Raw genomic sequence first — 20,228 nt, forward strand, 5'->3', positions numbered from 1 at the left:
ATAGTCTTCCAATCCATAAACACATTGTATCTCTCCATTTATTTAAGTTTTCTTCAGTTTCTCCTAATAATGTTTAATAGTTTTCTGCAGAGGTTTTGTACATCTTTGCTTAAATTATTGCTATATTGATATTTTTGAACGCTAATGCAGATCATGTCTTTTTAAAAGTCTCTTATTATGGAAATAATTTCAACATATGCAAAATAAACAGCACAGTTTAATGAACTCCCATCATACAGCTTTAATGCGACTCAACATCCTGCCTTTCTTGTTTCAAGTATACCTCTGCTCACCACCCACCTCTACTCAATTATCATTTTATTATAGTTTTTTATTGCTGATGTAAAATGTATATACATTGAAATGCACATGTCTCAGCAGTACAAATTTTACAAATGGATATTCTTGTGTAAAACAGAGCCACGTCTAAATGTAGAACATTTCTACCCCAGAAAATTCCCTCATACCCTCTCCCAGTCAATCTTCCCCAGACTCCAGAGCAACCACTCTTGTGATATCTTTTTCACTTTAGAGTAGATCTGCCCATGTTAGAATCCCATATAAATGAAATTATACACTACAAACTCTTTTGTGTCCAGCTTCCTTCTCTCAGCAAATATCTGTTAAATTCCTCCACTTTGTTGCATGTACCAGTAGTTCATTACTTCTTATTGCTGATTAGTTTTACATTGTATGTATGGATAAACACTCTGTTTATACATTCTTCTGTTGATGGACATTTGGGTTGTTTCCCTTGTTTGGTTAGAATGGATAAAGCTGCTATGAACATTTTTGCACCAGCCTGTTTCGTGGACATATGCTTTCATTTTTCTTGTGTCAATACCTGGGGGTGGAATTCCTGGGTCAAAGGGTTTCCCCTCCCTAACATTTTATTATGAAAAGTTTCAAGCATATGCAAAAATCAAAAGTCTTTTATAGTCAGTGAAAACTTGTGTACCCATCGAAACTTATATACCTATTCTACCATTAACTTTGTACTCTACCGGCTTTATCACATAACAATCCATCTTTTCATCACTCTATCCATTGATTAACCTATTTTATTTTAGTCAATCTTCAAGTTAACTGCAGACGTCAGTACAGTCCTTCCGGATAGTTCAGCATACACATTATTAACTAGAATTTCATATTTGCTTATAGTTTTTCATTTGGATGTAAATTTTAAAGTCAGTTAAGGACACACGAGATTCTTCATGATGCATGTACACTTGCTCAATTTTGATAATGCATGTCACCCGAACCCCTGTCGAGATATAGAACATTGCCATCACCCCAGAATGTTCTCTTACAACCTTTGCATTCAGTCCCCACTTTTGTCCCTTAGAGACAACCACTTTTTTTTTCCACTGTAGCTTAGTTTTGACTGTTCTAGAATTTCATATAAATGGGATGATACAGTATTTACTTTTTTGTAAGGTTTTTTTTCACTTAGCATAACGTTTCTGAAATCCATCCCTCTTGTTGCCCGTATCCGTAGTTCATTCTTTTTTTTTATTATTATTACTGAGTAGTATTCCATTTATGTATGTACTACAGTTCGTTTTTTCAGCATTCTGTTGATGGGCAACTGATCTGTTTCCAGATTGGGGCTATTATGTCAAAATCTGCTAAGAATATTCTTTATAAAACTTTGTATAGGGCATGTATTTTCATTTTTCTTGAGTAAATTCCTGAGTAGAATTGGATATCTTATGGCAAGTGTACTTTTAACCCTAAAAGAAAATGCCAAACTGTTTTCCGAAGTGGTTGTACCATTTTACATTTCTACCAGCAAGTCATGAGAATTCCGGTTGCTTCACCTCCTCACCAACATTTGGTAAATGCTATGGTGTGTGTGTGTGGTAAAATATACATAACATAAAATTTATTATGAGTTATATTTAATATATTCACAGTGCTGTGCAAACATCACTACTATTAAGTTCGAGAACATTTTCGTTACCCCAAAAGGAAATCCTGTACCCACGAAGCAGTCACTTTCCGTTCTCCCCTCCCTCCAGTCCCTGGCAATCGCTAAAATGGACATACAATACGTGGCCCTTTTGTGCCTGACTTCTTCCACTCAGCATAATGTCTTCAAGGTTCATCATGTTGTAGCCCGTATCAATGCTTCGTTCCTTTGTGTGACTGAATAATATTCCATTATACGGATATACCACACGTTGTTTATCCATTCACCAGCTGATGGATGTTTGGATTGTTTCCACCCTTTGGCTATTGTGAATAGTACTGCTATGTCCACATTTTTGTTTGCACACCTGTTTTCAGTTCTTTCAAGTATATACCTAGAAGTGGAATCGCTTGGTCATGTAATAATTCTGTGTCAGCTGCAGGTATTTTTTGGTAGATATTCTTTATTAGATCAAGGAAATTCTATTACTAGTGTGTTACCTTTTTAAAATTCAAAATACATATTGTGTTTTATCAAAAGTTTTTCTACACTTCCTGACTTGATCCTACCATTTCCCTTTTTAGGTCAATTTGGAAAATTATACTGAATAACTTTAAAAATACTAAACAACTTGGAATTCTGGAGTCAGCCCAACTTTGTCATGATGTGTATACATCAGAAGAGCTTGTAGCGTCTCAGCAGTACCACTGAGAATCAGTAACTGGCCCTCTGGGGGAAATGGCCCCAAATGCTGTCTTCCTATCTCACTCCTGCCTGGCTCCTGGTGAGCAGGTGTTCAGGTCGGCCTCAGGAGAGCTGGTCTGAATCACTTAGTGCGCCATCACTGGACGTGGAGATCCTACTCCTATATATTCTTCAAAGTGTGCTGCAAATGCCATTGTAACAGGGAAGAGCCAAATCCCACTACATGTTGGATCTGTTTCTTCTACTTTAACCTTTGCTTTCTGCTGTTTTTGTTCACTAAAAGGATACATAATGACCTGCCTCGGGGAACCCTGCCCCTAGGCCTGAATGTTAAACCAAAGTGCCTTTGTTCAGGGAAGCATCCTGACCCTGTCCACCTGTGGATGGCTGCAAGAAAGAAGAAATTAACACATCCTCTCCGGGAGGCTGGCCATTCCAGGGTATATTTCAAAAACTTATGGCCTTTTAACTTTACTTCCTCATCTCCTCCCACTCTCTTTGCTGTAAAAGAAACTGGCATCCAAACCCCGAATAAAGTCGTACTCCTTTGCCTCAACAGCTGGTCTCCGATTAATTGGGCTGTCATGCGGCGATCAGAGCGAGCCTGGACTGGGTAACACCATCTCCTCTTTAAAATCCTTCCCTACTTCATGTTCTGTGTGATCGCCCCTTCCCCTACTTTCTCCTTTGCCAGATTCTAGGCCCTTTGAAGGGAGGGGCACATCGTGGTTATCTTCAGGTTTATAGTTCCTGTCATTATATAGTATGTGTTCCATGCATGTCTAGGGAATGAGTGAATAAGTCTTTCAAGAGAAACATAAAGCAGAACAGAAAAAGCCCTAGAGGCCACTAGGTCTTGCAGTGAGCTTTTTTTTTTTTTTTAAAGCAACAGAACCCTTTTTCCAATTGAACCCCTATGCAGAGCCCACCACTAAGACATGCAAATGGAGGTGCTCTGATGGAGGTGGGGGGCGTTGGGGGAAATCATAGAGCTCGGATCCTTTATTTATTTATTTTTAAAATTTTATATTTTGGCTGTGCAGCATATGGGCTCTTAGTTCCCCGACCAGGGGGATTGAACCCGCCCCCAGCCCCCCTCCTCGCATTGGAAGCATGTAGTCTTAACTACTGGACAGCCAGGGTAGTCCCAGAGCCCGGATCCTGTAACTCCCCCTCTCCCCACCAGGAGTCCTCCAGGCACATCTCTCCTGAGCTGTAGACCCTCTGGACCACCTCCCTAGAATATTCCGTCGGTGCCTCCAGCATGTCCTGGGCGGGTCTCATCCTCTCCACCGAACATGCCCTCCTTCTTGGGTTTCTTACTTCAGCAAGTGTGTCCTTGACCTCCTTAACGCCTCCAGCTTCCTCACTGCCTTGTTGCTAGTCACTGTGGGTCTGCTTCTTGAATGCCTCTCATTCATCTTTTCCTCTCCATCCTCATGATCTCTACCTTAATTTGGGTCCCAAGCATGTCTCTCCTAGTTACACAAGCATTGCAGAATTACAAAAGCATCCTCCCCAGCCTCTATCATTTCCAATCCTCTCCCAGCCAAACTCTCCTCTGTTCCTGAAATGTTCTTTCTCAAATGCAAATCTGACTGAGTCAGTGCCTTGCTTTAAGCCCCACTATCCACAGGATAAGTACTACTCCTGTTAGCCCCTGACCACGGCTCACCTTTCTTCCCCTGGTTGTTGGGCTCTGGTTTAGATTGAAGTTGCAGTTACCCCGAACTTCTGTTCCCTTCCCCGCCCCATCTCTCCATGCCTCCTTCTCAGCCTGGCAAACTCCTACACATGCTAAAGCGTCAGCTCTGTTGTCATCTCGTCGGGAGGCTTTCCTTCTCACCCTGTGTTCCCCTGTATCAGAGCACTTGGCCCAGGGGATTACGATCATCGTGCACTTGGCTGTCTCCTTCACTAGACTGGGAACAGCTCAAGGGCCAACATCTTCCCTGCCAAATCTCCGGTGCCTACCAAAGGGCTGTCACAGACAAGGGATTTCTTAAAATACAAGGGACGTGTATTGCAAACAAAACAGACGTAGCCACACTGACTTGCAGGTGCTTCGCCATGAGGAGTTGCTTTTGCCGCTTGCCAGGGGCCTCTGAGTTTTCTCAGTCCAGGCCAAACCTTTGGTAACGGGGACAGCAGCGCTTTCCACTCCGACATTAAACAGAGAGGCAAAGGCTTCTGTTCCTCTGCTGCAGTCCTACCTGGAAACACGAGGTGGCGCTCTGCGGAGGCCTACGGAGGTAGGTTCTGGGTGATCAGCCTGCCCAGCCCAGCAACAGGGGAGCCCTGATAATCCAGAATCAGTGGCAAGACTGACACTTCACCTGTTATGATGAATAGAGCTAACAGATGTTTGCATATATTCATCTATGTGCATATATGAATTTAAGAAAAACTTATAAGTAGCATTTTATCTACGTGTGTTGGAATCAGTGCTGGGTTTTACTCCTGGCTCTGCTGCTTCTAGCTGGGTGAACTGTCAAGTTCTGGGTGTCAGATTCCTCCCCTGTGGAATAGAGATAATACTCTGTGAGCTTTATTATTTTTTTTAAACATTTTTATTGGGGTATAATTGCTTTACAGTGGTGTGTTAGTTTCTGCTTTATAACAAAGTGAATCAGTTATACATATACATATGTTCCCATATGTCTTCCCTCTTGCGTCTCCCTCCCTCCCACTCTCCCTATCCCACCCCTCCAGGCTGTCACAAAGCACCGAGCTAATATCCCTGTGCCTTGCGGCTGCTTCCCCCTAGCTATCTACCTTACTACGTTTGTTAGTGTGTATATGTCCATGACTCTCTCTCGCCCTGTCAAAGCTCACCCTTCCCCCTCCCCATACTCTGTGAGCTTTAAACGAAATGACTTTTGCAAGGTTCCTGGCATCATTCCTGGCACATGCTAGATGGTTGAGGAATATTCATTTTCCCTTTTAAACGTTTTTGTATCTTCTATGCCTCCTTGACACTGATTGCTTTCTTTTTTTTTTTTTTTTAATAGCTTCTATACCTGTCTTGTTGCTACTTATTCTGGTCTGGGAACTCCCTGAGGGCAGGACTTGTCTGATTTTTCTTTAACTTCAGCACCCAGCTCAGAGCTAGGTACTTAGCGGGTATTCAGTAAATATTCCATGAAAGGACGATGACTAAATACAGCAGTCCTCTCCTCATGCCCCCACCCCAGGGTCCTCTTCCTGGGCCAGATAAAAACTTAAGTTATTTAGGTCTAGGGTGGTGGCTGTTTTTGCATATAACACACAATTGAGAAAATCTGGTAAAATCTGAGCTGGTACTTCTGCTGCCAGTGATCCCAGAGGCTTGTCTGCCTGCACGCGCCATCTGGAGAGTCTGGAAAGCCTGCCTGCAATCCTGTTAGAGAAGCGGCCCTCCTGGGCTGTGAAGGGGCGTGCAACTCCTCAAGGTAGACACAGGATCACCTGTTGTGGGCAGAGCCAGCAGGTGGCACTTGCCACCCTGGCTTGGCAGGCAGAGAGGACACAGAGCCAGAGCCGGTGGGTGGGCCGGGGTTCCTCTCCTTCTGTTTGGGGTTCTGTTTGAGTCCCAGTAATCCTGCCAGCCCTTCTATTCCTGGGGGAATAGGTCAGGCATCTCCCTGGGAGTCATTTCCTAGGCCTGGGAGGAGCAGTACATTCCTTGGGGCTTGCCAGCCCAGCCAGGTTGGCAAAGGAGAGAGACCCCAAGTTCCTTCTGGCTGAGGGAAGAACTGAGCAGGTGACCCTGAACTACAAACAGTTCAGCAGGGAGGAGCTCCACTGGGAGCCTTCCTTAAAATCCCTAACTTGGCCAAGGATTTGTATTTTCCCCTGTTTGTGATTTTTTTCTTTATGTATGTGATAGTTCATCTCTTAAGAAATGGGAAGTGGGAATAGAAGATTCTGGAAATTCCCCAAGCTTTTCTAACGCTGGAGCAGTATGGCTGTTGAAGCTCTCTGTTGCAGTGATGGAGATGGTGACAACAAAGATGACAATGGGAGGGAGTTTCCTTTGGAAGGTACCTTTTGTTAGGAATGGTTACTTCTTAAGGGTGCCAGAAAATAAAGGTCATAAAGACCCTCAAATGCGATGGAGCTTCTATTAAAAAACAAAAAAACCCTTTTTTCAGTATGAAAAAAAAAATGTTTTTTTTTTGTTTTTTAGGCCACACCATGTGGGATGCGGGATCTTAGTTCTCCATCCAGGGATTGAACCCGTGCCCCCTGCACTGGAAGCACAGAGTCTTAACCACTGGATCGCCAAGTAAGTTCCAGCATGGAAAAACTTTAACATAACATACACAAGATAAAGAGAATAGAGAGCCCCGACGTGCCCCTCACCAGCTTCACAAATTTCCAACATTTTGCCCAGCTTGTTTCATCCTTTCCCAACTTTTTTTCCCTTTTTGTTAGAGTAGAAGCTACTCAACTTATTTTAGGAGGCTAATAAGCCCTTATAAGGATCTAAGATAAGGATCGAAGGACTTATGGAGCTGGGAGGGAATCTGGAAATGTTTTGGGGATTTCCCTGGTGGTCCAGTGGTTAAGACTCCGTGCTTCCAGTGCAGGGGGCACGGGTTCTATCCCTGGTCACAGAACTAAGAGCTCGCAACCCACATGCCACATGGCATGGCCAAAAAAAAAAAAAAAAGTTGTGGTCCAACTTTCTTAGGTTACACGTGGAAAAACTGAAGCCGAATGAGGAAAATGGGACAAGAAACCAGGCCTCAGAACTCCCAGCATCATAGACTCTTCCAGCTCCAAGCAATGAAAGGCCACAGGACATTGAAGCAAAATCTCTTGTGTAGGAGGGAAAATGTTAGGAGAACTCCGAAAGACCCCACGCTCCTTAGAAGCGCAGTGAAGCGGCTCACATTGATACGGCGCTTCTGAGTTCGTGAAACACTTCATTCTGATTAGTGCATTTGATTCCCCCAACAGCTATGACGGTAGGTATTATCATTGTAAACCCATAGGAAATTCTGGAAGGTAAAGGGATTTAAGTTAGTGGCAGAGCCAGGACTAGCACCCAGGTCTCAGAATGTCTTTTCCTGCCCAGGGCCTTTCTCTCAGCTGGGCTGTGTCCCCGCTGGAAGGGGATGTGCTTTACTGCTGGGCCCCCTGCTCTCTGGACCCCGATGGCCTTGGGCCTCCAAGCGCTAATTACAGCCTCACCCTGAAGAAGAAAAACCACAGAGATGGTGGCTTTTGAAGGGAGGGATCTGTTCTCCTTTATAAGATCCGCTCATGGCTGGTGCCACTGTGGCTTCTGACTCAGACCAGGGTGCAGGGAGTTCCCCGTCAAGCAGGAGCATCTTCCTGCTTCCTGGTTTGGCTCAAGGTGATATAAGCAGAGCAAGGGGAAGAGCATTCCAGAAGGCTTTGGGCATGCGAGACTACAGGTTTGATCTGGAGTGAGTCTTCTCCCTCACTGCCAGTTGGGCAACATCTTGAGGGGCAGGGGAGGGGTAGCGCCATAGCCCTTCAGGTAAAGGGAGGACCCTTTCTGGGGACTGAAAAAGCCAAGCCAGCCCTGTCTATACTGTCCTGCAAAAATATCGGGCTGGCCAAAAAGTTCGTTCAGGTGTTTCCGTAACCTCTTAAGGAAAACCCGAACAAACTTTTAGGCCAAGCAAATACTATAATACATTCACATGTGCTCTAAGCCCCAAATGCCTACCTTTCAAAGTCTTGGGGCACAAGCAGAGCCAGCAGAGGAGGACCCTTAGGGGGTGGAGGAGCCCTGTGCTGACTGAGGGCTTCCTGAGGGCAAAGTCCTGCGCAAAGTCCTTTCATGCTGCTCTTTGCAGACGGGGACGGCGAATGATCCTCAGAACACACCTGTTATTGCTAGTATTCAGGTAGGAGATGTCTCTGAGATCACAGAGTTGGAGAGTGGCCGAGCTGGGATCAGAGCTCTGTTCTCTCTGGCTCTTCCCACCCTTGCCACCTGGCCCCCGAAGGCAGAACGTAGGTCCCCCTCCGTGTCTGCCTCAGCTCCCGGGGAACAAGGCTGTGCCACCACTGCTGCTTGAACATGTGCCCAGTGCTGCCGTCCTTGTCTGTCTCCTCCTGATGCTGTCTCCCGGGGCCCCGCCAGCACTCAGACGGCCCTCTTGGCCCACCTGTCTCTACCTCTGACCTCCATCACCACTTCTCTTAGGACAGCTTCTTCTCTGTTTATTTAGTTATTTATTTATTTTTTTTGCAAAAGCTTTCTTTATGAACCACGTGACTCTGATTAAACCACTGAGATTCTTTAGGCCTCAGTTCCCTCTCTCATCTGTAAAATGAGACGTTTGGACCTAAGGACACCTTTTCCAGTTCCCTTCCCTCTCTGCCATTCTGTGATTCTCAGAGAGAAGCCCCTCGCCTCTTCTCTGTTACTTTAGCCCAAAGTTTCACGTATATTTGCCAAGACTTCTAAATTACCAAGCGACAGATGCTCACTGAACGTGATAAATTGGACTATCGTTGCCAATTGTTCACTCCTTCCCTGTGATGAAGTCATAAATCCACACTTTTTTTCCAGAAGGCTTTACAAAACTTCCCACTAGAGTAGGCAGAGTATATTTCCCTGCCTCGTTGGGATTTGGCTAAGCTAATAAAATGTTAGCAGATGTGACATGAGTAGAGGTTTTATTTTATTTTATTTTTTAATTTTTATTGGAGTTTAGTTGCTTTACAATGTTGTGTTGGTTTCTGCTGTACAGCAAAAGTGAATGTCATACATATACATGTATCCCCTTTTTTTAAGATTTCCTTCCCATTTAGGTCACCACAGAGCACTGAGTAGAGTTTCCTGTGCTATACAGCAGGTTCTCATTAGTTATCTATTTTATACATAGTAGTGTATATATGTCAATCCCATTCTCCCAATCCATTGCACTCCCCCTTACCCCCTTGGTATCCATACATTTCTTCTCTATATCTGTGACTCTATTTCTGCTTTGCTAATTAGTTCATCTGTACCATTTTTCTAGATTCCACATATATGTGTTAATATACAATATTTGTTTTTCTCTTTCTGACTTACTTCACTCTGTATGACAATCTCTAGGTCCATCCATGTCTCTGCAAATGAGACCGTTTCATTCCTTTTTATGCCTGAGAATTATTCCATTGTATATATGTACCACATCTTCATCCATTCATCTGTCAGTGGACATTTAGGTTGCTTCCATATCCTGGCCACAGCTATATAGGACACACTTTTCTCATGACAGATAGCAGAAGCCCAAGAGGCCACACCAAACTCCGAAGCACGTTTAAAACCTCTACTCGCTACAGCACTATTTACGATAGTATGTAGCTGCTGGTCCCAGAATAAGAGGCATGTGGAGCTAACGGGCATGTGGACTCCCCCCCTCAACACCTTGATAACACCATTTGAGCCCCCGAATCCAGCTATACCTGCACTAGATATATCAATAAAATTCTCTGTTTTGTTTAAGTCAGTGTTTAGTCAGCCATTGCTGTAATAATGCTGTGTAACAAACAATTCCCACAACTTAATGGCCAAAAAAGAGAATTCTGTTGGTTGACGTAACTGAAAAGTCCAGCAGGGTATCTGGCACAGGTCTGGCTGGATGCAGGGGCTGAAATGGTGTCATTGAGGCTCTGTCACTCTCCAGATCTCAAACAGGCTTTCTCCACTCATTCGTGGATTCAATCAACAAATACTGATGGAGTGCCCACTATGTTCCAGATGCTGAGGTTACAGTGGTGAAAAGAGAGGCCTCTGCCCTCGGGATGCTTATGTTTTAGTGGGAGAGACAGACAATAAAAACGGAAGCAAACAAATAAGTAATCTAGTGCCAGGTAGTGATAAGAGCTATAAAGTAAATAAGGTGAGGAAGAAAACCATGCAAATACCCGGAGGGGAGGATTCCAAGTAGCACGGGACCATGAGTGCAAGGGCCCTGAGGGGCAGGATGTGCACAGTGTGTACCAGGTGTGGTCGGAGTGAGCTGAGCAGCCGGAAGGGAGACATAAACTAGGCAGGAAGGGGAGTGGCCAGATGGCCTGGACTATTGGACGTATGGTACAGAGTTTGGAATCTTGTTCCGGTGTTAAAGGAAGCCATAACAGGGTTTCAAACAGGAGAGTGTCATAAATTATAATACATGTGTATTTTAAACCTTGACCCTACGTAAAACGTGTTAAAGTGCCAGTTGTTTTTTTTTTTTTTCAATACAAACTATTTAGTAAATAGACTTTAAAGTCTGCTTTGAAGTAATGAGGTTGATATCTTAAAATTCAATATGGTTTCATTTGCCTAATGGTAATCAAGTATTTAATCTTTAGTTTGGGGGTTAATCAAACTAGGTTATGGGTCTCCCCTTTTATAGCCAGGATTGCTGATGGTACAGTTACCGAAAAGTCATCAAAAGTCAGCCTGCTTGCAAAAGCCAAACACTGTCAACACTTTCCCAAAGTTTCATAACAATCTAGCTTTTGCCTTAGATACCTCATGTCCTAAGTGACACCACTAGTAACACCACAGGACTGGTTTCGAGGTAGTTTCAGAGATGCCAATAATGGACATTCTTCCCATTATGGTCAATTCATGGTCTAGCTTCTTAATACATTTAAAGTAGCTCTGTGTATGTGTGTGTGTGTGCATGCATGTGAGAGGGAGTGGGGAAGGAAAAAGAGAGAGAATCAGTGAAATAAAAGCATGTCTTCTGTCATTTTATAAGGTAAAAGAATTATCTGTTGAACTTGACATCGTTTTCACCTGCTCTTACTTTCCTACACCCCAAAAAGTTGGTCTTCTTTTCCAATGAACATATTCTTCATAAAATCAAATGAATATGATCCAGTAATTCCACTTACGGATATACTATATCCAAAAGATTTGAAAGCAAGGATTCAAACAAATATTTATACACCAATATTCATAGCAGCATTATCGACAATAGCCAGAAAGTGGAAGCAACCTAACTGTCCATTGACAAGTGAATAAACAAAATGTGGTATGTACACGCAATGGCATACTGAGCCCTAAAAAGAAAAGACATTCTGACACATACAACAACATGGGTGAAACTTGAGGACATTACAGTAAGTGAGATAAGCCAGTCACAAAAGGACAAATATTGCATGACTTCACTTAGATGAGGCACTTCAAATTCATAGAAACAGGAAGTAGAGTTGTGGTTGCCAGGGTCTGGGTGGGGAGGGGAGACGGGTGTGGGGTTTTAGTTTGGGATGATGGAAACATTCTGGTAACAATTGCACAATAACGTGAATGTCGTTCATACCACTGAACTGGATTCTTAAATACGGTTAAGATGATAAATTTTACGTTATGCATGTTTTACCACACACACATACACACAAAAGTCAAACGAATTTTCTGCTCCAAAATCTTTCTAAAACCCAGGTCTAGCATAAGTCTGTCTGCTACAGATGCCAGCTACTGCCTCATTAAAGTGCAGGGTTCTTTTTGCGGTACGCGGGCCTCTCACTGTTGTGGCCTCTCCCACTGCGGAACACAGGCTCCGGACGCGCAGGCTCAGCGGCCATGGCTCACGGGCCCAGCCGCTCTTGGGCATGTGGGATCTTCCCGGACCGGGGCATGAACCCGCATCCCCTGCATCGGCAGGCGGACTCTCAACCACTGCGCCACCAGGGATGCCCCTCTCATTCCATCTTAATAGCGCTGACAATTATTTCTTTGTATAAACAAGTGTTTAAATATTAGGTAAGCAAAGTCACTTGTGTAAACCTCATTGCTGCTAGGAAATTCACTGGAAGATGTGATCGCAGGCATGGATCCTCATTTCTTGAGGCACAATGTTAGTGCAGAAGCTCCTCCACGGTCACAAAGGTACAACCCATTCTCCATGGCAGCTTCTTTGTCCCCAGCCAGGCCCAGACGGCCTTTTTACACAGGGCATCATTTCAGTAGCCTTGAAGAGCAAGGCCTCCTCTTTCCAATCTTTAATGCGAGTGTCAATAAGGAAAATCTACGTGTCAGAATGCAAGTTGTCCATGTCACTTTAAAAGCCATAGAAACACCACACTTCTGTAATTCATACTTTTGGTCTAAATCAGCACACCACAGTTTTATATCCAGCTCCATCACTTGCTGCAATGAAAGCTGGAAACTCTGATACAAAAATCTCTCTCCACAGGCTTCAAGGTTTCTGGTGCTAAATGTCCTTGTAGAGAGCTACCTCCTCAAGGAGGTGTCTAAGAGGATGCCTCGGCCTTCTGGTACCCCGGCCAGGTGCCGTGCTATTCGATGGGAAAGATGGTGCACAGCTGTGATTTTCTCTCAGAAGAAGTTCATCTTCCACACAGGTGGCAGGTACTTTTGTTTCAGTGAACTCAAAAAACTCCTGGAAGATCTTCCTCTTGTTCTCACTTCTTATCTGCCAGGCTGAGCCTCGTCAAGGGAGAAAGGTGACCTGCTATAGCTGGTGGTTAAGTGATAGTGGCATGTCTGGTGTGGACAGAGAGAGTGATGACTTGAGAGATGGTGGAGGGGGGTGAGTGCAAAGTGAGTCAAGGGAACTGGTGGTCCTGAGAAGTATAGACTGTAGGGCAAGAGTGGAAGCAGAGACATCAGTTGGGGGACTGCTGTGTTTTTTAGGCAAGAAATGATGGAGGTTTGCACTAGGTTTGGTGGAAGTGGACGTGGTGAGACATGGTCAGATTGGGGAGATACTTTGAAGGTAGAGTTCTGAGGCTGTGCTGATACATTGGACGTGGAGTGTGTGGTTGAAAGAGAAGACAAGCATGGTCCCAAGTGTTCTGGACTGAGTGGATGGTGAGGCCGTTTGCTGAGATGAGGACTACAGCAGGAGGGGTAGGTTAGGGGGCATGTGGGAAACTCAAAACTTGATTCCAACATGATGATGTGAAATGCCTATTAGATATTCAAGGGCAGATGTTAGGTAGGCAGTTGGGTATATGAGTCTGCAGTCCAGAGGAAAGGCATGCTGGAGAGATAGACTGGGTGGGAAGAAGAAGTCCCAGAATTCTACTTGCTGGGTCAGACCACACCACTCCGCCCCTGCCACACCTACACTTCACAATTAGAAGAGTCTGGAAGGCTCTTTGGTGCCCTCCACTTCCACACTGGCGGGAGGGAAGACGGTCATGCCTCAACAAGGACAGTTGGGGTGGAATCGTGAGGATAAAGGGCTAGTTGGAGTGGGTTCAAGGGAGAATAGGATGGGAGGAAATGGAGACAGAAAGTATAGAAAATTCTTTTGAGGAGGAGAAAAATGTGGTAGTAATTGTAGGTAGACGGGAGTCAAGGGGGGCTTTTTTCTTTTTCCTTTAAGATGAGAGGAATTCCTAACTGTTGATCTTGCTGATGAGAAAGATCCAGTAGGGAGGAACAGATTTGCCGGTTCAGGAGACTGTGGAGGTAACTGAGGGAGCAAATCCTAGGCAAGAAGGGGCAGGATCTAGTGCCTTCACTGTCAGGGGGCAGAGGAAACAGGAGGAGAAGGCCAAGGACAGTCCTACCCAGACAACATGGAATCGTACCTCCAGCAAAGTGCAGTCCCATGAACTTCAAGAATGGAGGTCATGAGACCACCGTCCCATGCTGGGAAGGGAGAAACCCCTTTTTCAAGAATGTTCTCAGTCGAGCCAAAGCCTGTCCTTCTCCTGCTGGCACTGTGTTGGGGAAATACATTTGTTTTGAAGCCCTTCCACGAAACAACTCTAACTTTGACAAAAAGAGGAATTTACTAGAAGCATTCTGAGAGTCTCAGATACCTAAACGTGGGATGGAACGATTGCAACCAAGGACTGGAAGGCACTAGGACCCTCTCCCCACTTGTCAGCTCCCCTCCTTTCTGCACAGGGACTTCATTCACTTTTACCAACTGCCTTTCCAAAGAGAGAAGCACGGCTACTTCCCAGCCTCCTCTGGGAAGTCCTTTCTTTCTTCTCCAGACTGAACTTTGATGTCATTTAGTCTTGTGGCACTTATTCTGCATTTGAATTTTCCGGTGGTTTGTGTCATATCCCCTTACACCTCTGTTAATGAAACAAAACCCCTGCATACGCATCCCCGGACCCAGCGCGGGGCCAGGCATGTGGTGGGCACTCAGTAAAGTTTGTTGAGCAGTTGGCCGAGTGAGCGGCTGTTGGCCGTCTGCACTTTGCTCTTTGGGGAAATCTGAATTCTTGCGTCTCCAACAGAGAATTGCCCTTAAGGGGCCCAGTTTCACTTGCTCTTACCGAGCACACTTCTGCTTCCTTCATTTGCCTTGTGTCTTATTGTCATTCCATTTAGGGCAGTGGAAAGTCCAAGACCCTCTGCCCAAGTCACTTGAAGGTCCTATTCAAATAGGGTTTTCTCTTGTACTTCCCCCAAGATGACATTTGGGGAAAGAAGAGATAATTTTACTTTCGCTTTGCCAAGTAAAACTTAACTGAAATGCTGATATAGCTTCAGCCACAGTATCAGTCTAATTGTGAAGTAGGCCATTTGTCAAATACTCGACATTACTGGCCATGATAATAATAGGATCCAGTCAACATGTGTCTTGCATGTGTCAGTCCCTGTGCTGGGCCTTCTGAAGAAATCAAAGATGAATAGGCAGCTCTCTTCCTAGGAGAGCTGCCAGCCAAGGGCACCAGACAGCACCATAGCCACCGTATAAGACACGCCAGATGTGTTATTGCTTGGGCGCAGGGTCCTGTGGGAACACACACTGAGATCTCTCTCGGCTCAGGTGAGTAGGGAAGGTTTGGTTTGACTGGGCCTTGATGGAGAAGGTTCGGCAACACACGGATGAAAGAGGAAAGCCGCTGCCGTTGGAGACAGCAGGAAGAACAAATTCCTGGAGCAAGGAGAGCACCCCACAGAGTCAGGGCAGGGGGTAGGACTGGGGTGAGGTGAGGTCGAGTCAGAGCACGAAGACCCTTTGAGGAGTTTGGGCTCCTCTTCAGAGACAGCAGGAAGCCCTTGGAGGATCCTGACCTGGGGAGCGGAATGAGCAGTGGGTATTCAGGTGAGATCCAGAGAGGGTGAGGAAAGATGGTCTGAGCACACACCTGTCCACACAGGTGTGCAGAAGGGATGAGGGACAAATCAGTGCAGGAGGACATGTTGCACTCAGACATTCTGTCTTATGTGGGCCCATTTATAATTGCCACCTCCCCCTGGCTTCAGCCCCCCCTACTCTTTTTCCTCCTCCATCTCCTTTGTGGCCTCTATAACCTTAGTCAAAACCCCACCCCACAAGCCGCATCTGGCGACACCTCTCATCTTCCCTCCCTGCCTCTCAGCTCCCTTGGTCCACCGCTGGTCGTTCTCTCCAGGGCCCAGTTTCAGCCCTGTTCCCAAAGACAACAGGAGAACTGGGGGAAGTCCCACCTGCTTATATTGCTCCTAGGACTTCCTGGAAATTCATCTCCTCCGATAGGAACCAAGCTCCCACCGGGAGCCCTGTCGCGCTGGGCTACTGGCTTTTCGTGACGGGGAGGGGACTTGCCTCCACTGTGTTTTCTGATTATCGAGGCTTGGCTCCACCAGAGCAAGGGAGATGACGGGGCGGGGTGGGGGGGCACCCAGGTGGCTTCTATTTCCCCCCCTCCCTTTTGTGTTACGATGGTGTTCCCACTGAAGACCATTGCTCTCTGCAGAGAATTTGCCCCGGCCGGAGCCTTGGAAAAGGGAAGCAGTCATGATAAGCTCAGAGGAGCTAAAGAGTAAACCACAGTGGGAGTTCCCCTGGGCCACCTCCTCCGAAGCAGCCAAAAGCCAAGCAAGTTTCCGCCCAAGGTCTGCCTTTGGGGAAAAGAGAAGTTGACCTCGGCAGCCTCTCCCTGAGGTCATGCACGCGGGACCCTTAGTCCTCGAGCCAGTCATCAGCCAGGGTGGCCTCAGGCTTCTTCCCTCATATTCCCCATCAAAACTTAACCTTTGTCAGTCATTGCTTTCTGCTTCCTGGTCAGAGCAGGAGGTGGGCTCATGGCATGATGAGATCTCTGCCATCAGGAAGGAGATTAAATGAGGTCTTCTCCGGGCAATCGTGCCTCAAGCCACTTAGAAGACTTCTGGCTTCCGAGGATCTAATCCAGAGGATTCTCAGCCCTGCAGTAACCTGATGGTTGTAGAGGTGGGCAGGATCACCCCCAAATTAGAATTGCCTCCCTGATTTTCCAATCCTAAGGATTGTGTGAGGATGATATTGGTTACGTTGTACACGAACATGATTGTGTCTGTAAGTGACTTTGTGTGTGAGTTACACGAACATGATTGTGTCTATAAGTGACTTTGTGTGTGAGTTGCACATTGTGGCAATTTTAAAACATGTCTGCAAATTCTTGACACTCTTCCTATCAGTAAAAGTGTCTGTGTTTCCTTTCCTTGAATTTGAGCAGGCATGTAATGGCTTCTACCACTAGAATATGATAGAAATGATACTCTGTGAGTTCTAAACTGGGTCATAAGAGACCACTCGGCTCCTACATTTGTCACTGGAATGCTTGCTCTTAGGACCTTCAGCCACCATGTGAGAAGTATGACCAATTTGAGATTGCCACACTGGAGAGACCACGCAGAGAGATCCTGAGACTACGCGAAGAGAGCTGCCCGGCCAAACCCAGCTGTTCTAGCCGCAGCTGTTGAGACATTCCGGCTAAACCCCAGACATCGTGGAGCAGAGACCAGTCATCCATCCTGAGCCCGGCCCACGTTTCACATTCATGAGCAAAACAGATGATTATTGTTTGAAGCCACTAAGTGTTGGAAGCCGATTTGTTAGAAAGCATTTAGAAAGCAGTAGACAACATATGTGTATAGATGTGGCAATTCATGTAAACACCATGGCTAGATACGAGGTTGTAGTTCACGTACATGTTTGTGATAATAATTGCAACATTGCAGCCCCCAGCACTTTACAACTGGAAGAAGTTGTTAGTTGTTAGGAGGCTTCATACTCTTCCTATTCTTATTTTCATGACAAACACTAGTAATTCCCTCAGCCCTAGCCAAGACGCCATGCTTCTTCAGTAGAAACTTCTGGCAAAATGAGTACAGTATGGAGAACACTTTCATCAGGCCATAGGTGCTTACTAGGTGTGCACAGATTTGGGAAATCATATTCTACCGTCAAGCCCCCTCCCCCATCCATCTGTACCCCTCAGTCCACAGTAGATCAGTGTCATACGTGTGCACTTCCAGACTCTCAGAAGCCTGGCTCCGTGGCCTTAGGATGGGTTCCAGGAAGGATCCCCCTATTTGAAGCTCTACCTCTGCAACTTCCTCTAATTATTCACCCTGCAGTTCCTTTGATGCCGTTCCCTATAATGTGGCATAGTTTCTTCTAGATGAAAAATTCTTTAGGGGCAGAAAGTTTTCTCCGGCGTTTAACACAAACCCCGGTACTCAGGAGCAGCTTAGTGTGTGTTTATGGAATAATTAAGTACACATATGGTAGAGACATGGTTGGACACAGAGTCATGGTTGGACCTAGAGACTGTCATATAGAGTGAATTAACTCAGAAAGAGAAAAACAAATATCATATAATACCACTTATATGTGGAACGTAGAGAAATGGTACAGATGAACCGGTTTGCAAGTCAGAAACAGAGGCACAGATGTAGAGAACAAGCAGATGGACACCAAGGGGAGAAAGGGAGGGGGTGGGATGAATTGGGAGATTGGGACTGACATATATACACTAATATGTATAAAATAGATAACTAATGAGAGCCTGCTGTATAGCACAGGGAACTCTACTTCACTTTGCTGTACAGTAGAAACTAACACAACATTGTAAAACAACTATACCTCAAAAAAAAAAATGTACACATATGGTTTCCAGACCCCACCCATTCTGGCTGACTCCCTCAGACTGTACTCAGGTGAACCCCTGATGTCACACAAAGCTCCTCATGGGGACAGAGCTGCTCAGGAGATAGGGAACCATGTGCTGGTCCTTAATGGCCTAGATACAGGACCCCGGTGAACGCAGACTCAGGTGACAGTGGCATTGAGAAAGGATACCTCCCTTTGTCCCCCGCCTGGTTCCTGGTCAGCTACTTGTCTCTGTCCCACACTTTGCTCCACCGCAACACACCCCCACTCCAGTCTCTTCGCACTTTATATACAAATAATTCTTTTTGGAAAAGACTTTGTCTTCCACCTATCCTTGAAAAGTGAGTATTTGGAAATGCTCCAAGATAAACTAAAGCAGGCTACCATACTTAAGAATTTTTAAAATAATTCCTTTTCAGATCCAGAAGGTCAGGAATATAGAGCCTTTAACGTAGTTGGCCCCAGTTGTGACATCCGTGCGTTTCATTTGTTCAACAAAGATCAACTACCTGGCTTCCCTGGGTCCAGGCTTCGACACTGGCAAGAGAGAGAAAAAAGGTAGACCCTGACCTTGGAAGGCTTAATTGCCGCTCTTAAACCACATGCTTATACTACTTTCCCAGAAATGCTCATCACCATGGGAATGTAATGGTGGGAGAAAATAAATTTTCCCATCCCCGTGGTGGTTCTTACGGTGCTTGGAGGAGAGAAAGCCACCTGCCCTTGGCTTCCTGTGAACCCACAGGCATCCTCTAGGAGGGGAGGGGGCGACTTCCCCAGGGGACATCCTGGAGAAGTGGCTTGACCACGTGTCTGTACACTCCCTTGTTCTATACAGGTCCCGTGTCAGTTTAGAACTCCATGGAGAAAATGCCAAGGGAGGATTAGATGTGTGAGAGATTTAGTGGGGGGAAATGCCTGTGGGGGGGGGGGGACAGGGAGGGAGGTGGAAGAGGCTGGGAGAGCTGTCAGACCACAGCGCAGGGCTGACCTGGCAGAAGAAGAGCCAGGAGGAAGGAAGATTAGGCAAGAAGAGCCTCAGGCTGGAGTGCAGTCTAAGCAAGGCTTTACAAAGCTGATGGCAAGTCACTGAATCAAAGTCACCTTTCGAAGGAGGCTGACCTACAGGAATCGCTCTTCCTATTCCTGCCTTGCCCAGTCATTGACCTGGGACAGCCTGTGGGTAGCGCGGCCTCAGTGCAGAGGCGGGTAGGCAGTAGATTCAGGGCCCGGCACCTGGGGCCCTTAGTCAATTACATTCTCGTGGTATGAGGTCTGAGAGGTGCGTTTTCATGGCCCACAAGTTCCTATGAACCAGTACCCTACGCACCATCTCTCCCTTCCTTCTCTGGAGATAATTCAGAACTGCAAGTTAAATGGATTTTTTTTTTTCCTGTTTGCAGCTCTTCAGAGACACTGATGCAGAGAATCAAAGTTACTCCATAAGTGGATAGAAAACAAAAAAGTGAATTCCGTTTCTCAAGGGACCCTGCATTATCTCCTCTTTCTCCCACCCACTACTCCTGCCTACTAGCGAGACTGGCTCCTCAGTCGACAGTAAGACGCAGCCAGCAGACAGGGATATGGTTCCCTAACTGCCTTAATTGCCAGGTACTCTGGTGAAGAGACTTGAAATCCACCCCCAGTGCTCTTCTTAGCCAGTAATTTCACCACGTCTGCCAGCTGTTTCCCAGAATTGGTGCCAAAGCTAAATAAATGGCAGATTTGCATTTCACTTGAAACTGTGCACTTAGGAAGTAATGCCTTTCCTGGGAAGCCCGATTTCTCATTAGTCCATAAAAGAATGA

The sequence above is a fragment of the Phocoena phocoena genome, chromosome 2 (genome assembly GCF_963924675.1).
Source record: "Phocoena phocoena chromosome 2, mPhoPho1.1, whole genome shotgun sequence".
Classification (NCBI taxonomy): Eukaryota; Metazoa; Chordata; class Mammalia; order Artiodactyla; family Phocoenidae; genus Phocoena; species Phocoena phocoena.